Source organism: Xenopus laevis, chromosome 9_10L (genome assembly GCF_017654675.1).
Source record: "Xenopus laevis strain J_2021 chromosome 9_10L, Xenopus_laevis_v10.1, whole genome shotgun sequence".
NCBI classification, from domain to species: Eukaryota; Metazoa; Chordata; class Amphibia; order Anura; family Pipidae; genus Xenopus; species Xenopus laevis.
This window is the reverse complement of record NC_054387.1, coordinates 36592719-36602019: the sequence shown is the minus strand read 5'-3', so window position 1 is coordinate 36602019 and position 9301 is coordinate 36592719.

The window sequence follows — 9301 nt, the reverse complement described above, 5'->3', positions numbered from 1 at the left end:
GCAGAAGAACATTGTGTATAGCATTATTATGGATGTGTACCTGGGCCCTCCCCTCTTCAGACTCACATCCCCTACCCACCACACATATAAAATGCCCTTAAGCTCTGCTAGCAATATTGCTATATCACAGCTATGGTGGGCCCACCATAACAATATATGCTTGCTACTAAGATTAGTAAATTACCAAATTACTCTGATACTCAGCACAGTGTTAAGAAGGGAGTTTACAATCAGTCAGAGTTGACTTATAAAGGCTCGGTAGCGCTGAATCTATTCAGGTACCTCCAGCTGTCATAGAGACACCTCTATTTAATAAACAATCATAAAACAATGTGCACATAGGCTTTACGCTGTATGCCATTTCATTCTATTAAAATACATTTAATTAGATGTACTCATTGATGTTGTAACAAATTTGCACGCATCAGTGCATGACAGATCCATTATCTAGATCTGTTCTTTAAAACATCCTAAAAATATGACAAAAAAGTGGGACAAGTCTGGCACTTACAAATGAATCTGCAATTATAAGCACATAGCCCATATGATTAGGATGATAAAAAAGATTACTTAATAATATAAAACTTCCTTAAAGGAGAAGGAAAGCTATGGAGGCATTTTATTGCCAATAGATTAGCTGCAATAGTGCAAGCTAGAATGCTATATTTATTCTGTAGAATGTTTTACCATACCTGAGTAAAAAGCTCTAGAAACTCTCTGTTTGTTTAGGATAGGAGCTGCAGTATTAACATGGTGTGACATCACTTCCTGCCTGAGTCTCTCCCTGCTCTGGGCTCAGATTACAGTAGAGAAGGGAGGGGGGGGGAAGAGGAGCAAACTGAGCATGCTCTTGCCCAGGGCAATGAGGTTTAAGCTGAAAGCAGGAAGTTTGATACAGAAGCCCATGTGTACACAATAGAAGGAAAGAAATGCAGTGTTTCTTTTGACAGGGGACTCAGAGCAGCACTACTTTGGGGGTTTACTGGTATATTTAGATGGACCTTTCTGATAAGGCTTACTTAGTTTTAACCTTTCCTTCTCCTTTAAGGCGATCCAAAAAAATATGAACATATGAAAGTATGGAGGAAATGTAAATGTTTTGGTCATTTTAAAGTATAAAGTGAAGCTGAAACTGAAAGCTGAAAGATCTATTACACACAATTATGTGTACTGGCAATACAAAGAGATTTGAAACAAAGCTTAGCCCTTTCTCAGTGCTGCCCTGGGCAGGTGCATGTGTCAGAATATTTGGTGAGGCTACTATATTGCACAGGGATATTGGGGGAATGGATCAAACATGACAGTGCACAATCCTAGCTTAAAGTACTCTGGAGCAGTGCAATTATTATGGGAGATATGAAATTGCCTGGACTGTGGGGAGGCAGTCGCTTGGGTGAAATATAAACATTCCCATCGCAACAATTCTAGTTAACATTAGCATTAAAAACACTAGACTCAGTTTTCCCTTTTAATGGCTGGAGGTCAGCCACGACTTTATTGAACCATGTTTAGTCAAAACAGATAACCCTTCCTTGCCATGTTATGCCAAACATAGGTTACCCCAGATGCCGGCCACTGCAGCCACAGTGGGCATGTAGAGAGAAACCCTCTCTACAAATGGCAAGGACCACAATCAATTACTCACCAGCAGCTGCAACAAAAACACCTCAAATAACAGTACAGATATCACAATTTTGAGATTTACAAATAAGTACAAAATACAGTAAAATATAACACACATCACAATGCACAGACCCAACAGATGCAACCATTTTGGGCTGCAGGTCATGCTCAAACAGGGCATAGTGTAGGGTGCATCCTCATGAATTGACCTCATAATCAAACAGTTTTTCCAAGAACAAAATGGTAGGAGACCTCAAAACAGCAGCCTTGTGGCACCTGAACATTAGTGGGAGCAACCTGAGCTGAAGTTAAGCTGCCACCATTTATAAAGAATAGTTGTAGCTCTTTCTTAATGATAATACAATCATTATTATGAAATTATTCCTACTCTTGCTACTTGTATATATATTGTATATAGATATATATATTTATACAAAGAAAAGAAGGTATGCCACAGCACTGTCATCAGCGCATATACAAGAAATCTCAGTGCTCGCTCCTCACGTAATATACAAAATTGGAACAGATAAAGCAGCACTCGAATATTGCAAAAAAGTGTATCAAAAAATGAATACATCACATAGCAGCGACAGACTGTGTGCCCTTTATCAAGCCAAATGAACAACAGCATCACACAGGTGAAACATTTTTACGACAGTAAAAGGGAAATGACCTCATAGCTTGCATCTCAATTAACTCAAATCAATTGGTATATTAATATTTATAGATACAAAAATAGGTCATAATCCTTATTTAAACCTGATGGATGAAAAGATTTAAGTTTGCTAATCCACCATACCTCCCTTCTCTTTAGCTTAAGTTCTCTTTAGGTACCGTTTCCAGTATCATAAATATTAATTGATCTGCAGTTTGTCCCGTATCTAAGAATAGAGGTAATGTAGTGTTGCCTAGATTTATACTCGAGTGGTGCTGAGAAATGCACTGTGTTCCTGTAAATTCTGCTTAATCAGCAAGGCAAAGATCCATACTAGAACTGAACTAGAAATTGGCTGGATTCTAACAAAAAACATAGTCTGTTATGCTGGAAAAAAAGCTTTGAAAAACGCAGACGTCATTATTATATAACATAGTGAGAACACACATCCATCAAGTTCAACCTTTTAACTTTATTTTAACCTGCCAGTGGAAGAAAAAAAACCCCATTTGAATCCTCCCCAATTTGCCTCTTGCCTTCCACATAAATCTAAGGTGCTGTCCAGCTCCATGTTTAGATGGACTTGGCCTTTTTATCCCCCTGAACAACAGCTGTAGCATATTGGAAAGGAGCTTCTATGACAAGGTAGGGCAGTGTATATGCTATTGCAGAGCTAAAAACACCTTAAATAGATACTGTCATGGGGAAAAAAAATGTTTTCAAAATTCATCAGTTAATAGTGCTGCTCCAGCAGAATTCTGCACTGAAATCCATTTCTCAAAAGAGCAAACAGATTTTTATATATTCAATTTTGAAATCTGACATGGGGCTAGACAAATTGTCAATTTCCCAGCTGCCCCAAGTCATGTGACTTGTGCTCTGATAAACTTCAATCACTCTTTACTGCTGTACTGCAAGTTGGAGTGATATCACCCCCCTCCCCCCCCCAGCAGCCAAACAAAAGAACAATGAGAAGGTAACCAGATAACAGTTCCCTAACAAAAGATAACAGCTGCCTGGTAGATCTAAGAACAACACTCAATAGTAAAAACCCATGTCCCACTGAGACACATTCAGTTACATTGAGAAGGAAAAACAGCAGCCTGCCAGAAAGCATTTCTCTCCTAAAGTGCAGACACAAATCACATGACATGGGGCAGCTGGGAAATTGACAAAATGTCTAGCCCCATGTCAGATTTCAAAATTGAATATAAAAAAATCTGTTTGCTCTTGTGAGAAATGGATTTCAGTGCAGAATTCTGCTGGAGTAGCACTATTAACTGATGTGTTTTGAAAAAAACATGTTTTCCGATGACAGGATCCCTTTAACCACAATATAATTTTGCCTTCCTATTGGCTCCAATACATTGTAGTCAACATTTTGCAAACTTTTAGTCTTCTCAAACATCTTTGGCTCAGCAAAACAGAACAGTTTTGCTCATAAATACTTAGCACCCTCTTGGTAAATGAAACCCTACATTACTTGAAGGTCAACTTTCCTATTTCTGCTTTACTATATTTAAACTTCCACCCCTCAATTGTGTCTTAAAATGGATTATTGTTTAATTCAAACAGTCTGAAACTTGACTTGGTAAAATTTTGTTAAATATATGAAGGTGCAAGGGCTATGACTAGACTTAATACCTCATTTTAATTTGATTGTTCTCTTTATTTTCCTTTTTCTCCTGAATCCCTTTTCTCCTGAATCTTATAAGAACAACATTAACTCAACCTAAACTTTAAATCTACACAAGGTTCTTCTCGGTGTGTTAAGCCTGCGATACAAATGTTTACAGCATTCCTTAAATATGAAGAAAGCTTTGCTTTTGTGCCAAAGAATCAAGGAAATGGATATAAACAGGCATGTTATCAACCCATAAATGCCAGTTTCAGAATGATGTTTTGCTATTCACCTCATGAGTCACACAGCTATTCACAACTTTACCTGAGCAAGTGAGAATTACCCGAAGAAGTTTCCTTCTTCCCTCTACCTGCTACAATAAGCATTTTCCAGCAAATATTATAAAATTGGGAACGTTCCAGTGAGTCACCTGGATTGGTAGTGGGGTGTTGCATTTAGTAATAGGTCCATGTAGTTTCATTCTAGTTTTTTTTTTTTGATGAACAGTTCATGGGTGCTATTTCTTGTTAGTCTAATGATTAGTATCTTCACTATTATTGTGTTTGACCCAGCCTGTGACCTCAACTACTCCTTTGTCTCCTGGTTTGGTACTGCTCTGCCCATTTGGTATTGACCAGGCTTGTCCCATAACCATGATCCTTGTTCCCCGTTACTCCTTCTTACATTTGGTTTCTGTGTCTGCCCAGAACTGCCCCCTTTGTCCTCTCACTATAAGACCTGGCAGCATCTGAGTAGCAGAAGGCTCCTCTCGAAGCAAAAGGCAGTGGTTCTAGGAGGCGGAGTGAGCCGAGGCTGGGATCTTGGTGTTTGTTCTGGTTTGGGATTCCTTATGTAACACCTACCAACTTACACCAACACTGCTGTCATGGGAAGCCAGACCCCTCTAAAATCTAAATTATTTGGCAGTATTCAGTCCTCTCAACCCGCTCCATTTGAGAAAGCCAAATGAAAGTGGCCCTCAATTATCCCCTCATTAGATGATGACCAATGGGAGGTAGTCACATAGACCTATATCCATATCTTATATCACTCAGGGACAGAATGGCCCAATTTAAGATGATCCATCAAATCTATATTACACCCCTGAGGCTTAAAGCTATGAAAAGACCAGAAGGAGCCAAATGTGTGAAATGTGGTAAGGGGGAGGCAGGATTTCTTCATCTAATTTGAGAATGCCGTAGGGCAGTGATCCCCAACCAGTAGCTTGCAAGCAACATGTTGCTCACCAACCCCTTGGATGTTACTCCCAGTGGCCTCAAAGCAGGTGCTTATTTTTGAATTTCAGGCTTGGAGGCAAGTTTTGGTTGGATAAAAAACAGGTGCATTGTCAAACAGATCTTCATGTAGGCTGCCAGTCCATAAAGGGGTAACCAAACAGCAAATAACAGCCCTTATTTGACATTCCCATGTATCTTTTCATGCTTGTGTTGCTCTCCAACTCTTTCTTTTTTTTTCATTTAAATGTGGCTTATGAGTAAAAAAAGTTCTGCCCTGTGGTAACAATGTATTGTACAGAAGTCATTCACTAAATTAATGAATGCCTATTCCTCTCTTGGATCAGATTCCCCGATAACTGCTTATTAGGTATAGATAAGTCAGTACCCCTACAAAAATACTACTATGCTCTACAATGTTCTATGCAAAAACTTGATAATTATGAAATTAATACACCCCAATTCTCCTACACTCCAACAATGGATTGAGTTAATAAATGCTACATTGCCTCTAATCCAATTGACATATAATGCTTGGGGTACACCCAGAAATTTTGAGAAAATATGGGAACCTTTTTTGGATGTGAACCCCCAAGTATCTTAACTAGAGGACTGAGCTCTATGCAGTTTGATGTGCACCTTGATAAAACTGATGTTACTTGCTTTCCTCCACTTTGTAACAGTCACTGTATACATGCAAACAACTGTACCTGTACCTGCCTTATGTGTTATTGTTTTTCTATGACTAATATGCTTTCATAATAGGATGCTGGATAATTGCTTGCTTCTTCTTCCTCTCAACTATTTGTATGCCTTACTTTATGCAAAGCATTGGTTATGTTATATAAATGCTTCCTTTGGAATTCATTAATGTTCAAATAATTACGAGAACCTGAGGAACTAAGGTGGTTTAGGGAGCATTAAGGAAGTATGTATTCGGTATCACATTAGAAAACCCCTTAATGAAACATCAATAAATAATTTTACAAGTAAGGGAAAATCTGTCTTCCATCTTCAGCTGTATAACAATAACTCAATGTACCAAACTATGTGCCACATGAAAAACCTAGAAGTGTATCTTTGAAACAACCAATAGAGTTGCAATATCATTGCTAAAAAAATCAAACAATATATAATACATGGATGTCCAAACTTTAATGTTCAAGCTGTTGGCTCCAGCACACCCCCCCCCCCCTTAACAGGTAGGAGATTGTTCATGTTTACTGTAAATAAAAGTATAGGATTATTGTATATAAATATAAAAGGGCTGCTGTGATGCTGAGGGCCAGGACATTTCAACTAGTTTCACTTAGGCCTATGCAATTGTAGTTGAACATTTCTAATATTTAACATATAACCAATACAACTTTAATGAGTAAATGGTAAACAATTCTTCTAGAAATTACACAGTTCAGTTTTGGGGTCCAGGAAGAACTAGAACAAACATTTTTATAAATGCTGAGGTCCAAAACAGGTAGAACCAAAATTTGATAAGCTAAATGAAACATTTATTAGAAGAGGGGTAAGAGAATGTCATAAAGAAAAAACGAACTGCTTAACAAGCAAAGATTAAAAAGGTAATATGAAATCTGATGCCTTAGGGACCACACGGCAGTTTATTTGTGGGTTCCTATGAGGTGGCTTTTTTTATAAGTACCACCAGAAAGAAAATGGCAAGGTGCTGAAGTGCCATAGGCATTTATTTATGAATTCCCAAGTGGTGGCTTTTTGTTGAGTTCCACCTTTATTTACACAGTCCTGTAAAATTCTTACTAAACTTACCCCCTGGGAGAAACCATATTAAACAGGCCCTGCTAACATTCTTTATTGTTGGGTATTACAATGTGGTTGTCAGATTAAAAACAAGTATGTTTACATGCGCACACGTGGAAAACAGATTTTCTGCTAAACAATGGTCATACAGTATATAGATTTGTGATAGATATACAGTGGTGTATAAAATGCCTGACATGTGACATTGAAATATACCATATAATCAAACAGCTAAGCTTGGATCGTCCAAATATTGGTTAAACCTTTTCCAGTATATCAGTCGAGCCTTCTAAAATTCAGTAGTTTATGTCCCCAGGGCATTTAAGTACCAAAGTGACAGGCAAACTATACACAACCACTGAAAATCAGTGGGATTATTTCTGGTGCCTATAACAGTGCTGTCAATGGATCTCTCACGAAAGGAAACAAGCAAAATGCAGGATAATACTATGGGGGTTATGTAATAAAAGACACTAAGTTTGCCATGGGGCAGTAACCTATAGCAACCAATCAGCAGGTAGCATTTACTAGTCTCCTGTTTAAATGCAAGAACCTTTTTGGTTGTCTTTCGTTACTGCTCCTGGGCAAACGTAGTGCCTTATATTACATATGGGGGAATAAATGTAAAGCCGCATTTTAAACAGGCAGCTTCAGGCTGATTTAGAAATATAACTTCACTCTAAGCCTCTGATCCCCAACCAGTGACTAGTGAGCAGCATGTTGCTCACCTACCCTATGGCTGTTGCTCCTAGAAGCCTCAAAGCAGGTGCTTATTTTTGAATTCCTGGCTTGAAGGCAATTTTTGGTTGCATATAAACTAGATGTACTACCAAACAGAGCCTCATTTAGGTTGCCAGTCCACCAAATGAACAATCACAGCACTTATTTTGCACCCCCAACTTTGTATACATCTGAATGTAAGCTCAAGGGTAAAAAAGATCGGGGACCCTGCCACCCACTAAGTAATATTAATAATGGCAGAAAGAAAGTGGACAAGGGACATACATGGCAGCCCCACAATAGTGTTCTTCTCTACTTCAGAGAAAGGGGGCAAGGGACATTTAATGGCAGCCCATACATTATTAGGGGACTCTCAATGACATTACATCAAATTTGTTATTGAGATCTTATTAATTAGCCATTTGTAAAATAATTTGTGAATAGACAAAAGTGAATACGCTTACAGGTGGAAGAGGAGGGCTGAACGAGAGTGAGTTGAGACAGATACGTGAATGATCTTTCATTGCTAACCCTCCAGCAACAGGGAGGATCGAGAATACTGTTGGAGCCATAAAACATGTTCCAACTTTTACAGGTGATAAAATACCAGTCACTTGCCAGTCTTTGCTGATCTGATATAATGTTGTTCTGTATTGACAAGCCTTTACCCTTTCCAGTCTTTTCAATTCATCTGCAAATTAAATGACTAACTCATCTTTCAGGTGCCAGAGGGCAAACACTAATTGTAACCTCAATGTAAAACATGAGCATTTCACCATACACAGTTTCACCTTGCAATTAACCTTAGGTACAGTATGACACTCAATTCATCCACAACTGGCAATATTTATATTAGCAATATTTACACATTTATTTCCTTTTACCATTCTACACTCACAGCTCCCTTTTACTTTACTTATGTTCTTCCCTTCTCTACCCCAGTCATTCTTCTCTTCACTTTTCTTCTATTTCCAATTATATTGGAATAATGTATTTCCATTCATGTATGCTTAGCCTTTTTCTTCTCATTGTTCCTAACTATTCTAACCCATTACCCATTAATTCTTCCCCTAATGGTCATGTAAGGGAACCATAGTGTTAACAGCCCCTGTGGCTTTGATTTCCCTACAGTTCCTCATTGCCCTAGTTGGGTAAATGTCCATGTGTCTATTTGTACATATTTACATATTTTTTTTATTGACCCCTAAGTTGATGACCATTTCCTGCCACACTTTAATATAGTGTTTAGCAAGGGGTGACCCTGCCTCTTTGGACTGCATCTGTTGATCTGGGTTTGACCCTTGACCCAAAGATCAACCAGGCCCCAGAAGTGTTATGTCCTAAGGGGACAACCCTTTTAGAGCAGTCTGGGAGCAGGGACCATGTCAATGAGGACTTGCTAATGTACTGTTATATCACTCTCTAGGAGAGTGAGTCAGTGAGTTTTAGATAGTAATAGCTTTTGGAGCACACCAAGAAGGATAGAACGCAGTAGCTCTCCTCTAGGCTCTGCTTGCCTAAGTGAAGGGACCACAGATAAGGGAACCGGTCTACATGTTGTGAGCATTTATAACCACCGGTGGTTTTTATTAAATAAAGCATTTGTTATGTTGTTTTGCAACAACCCCCTGGCATCTTTTCTCCTATTATTTTACATTGTTGGCTGCTTAGAGG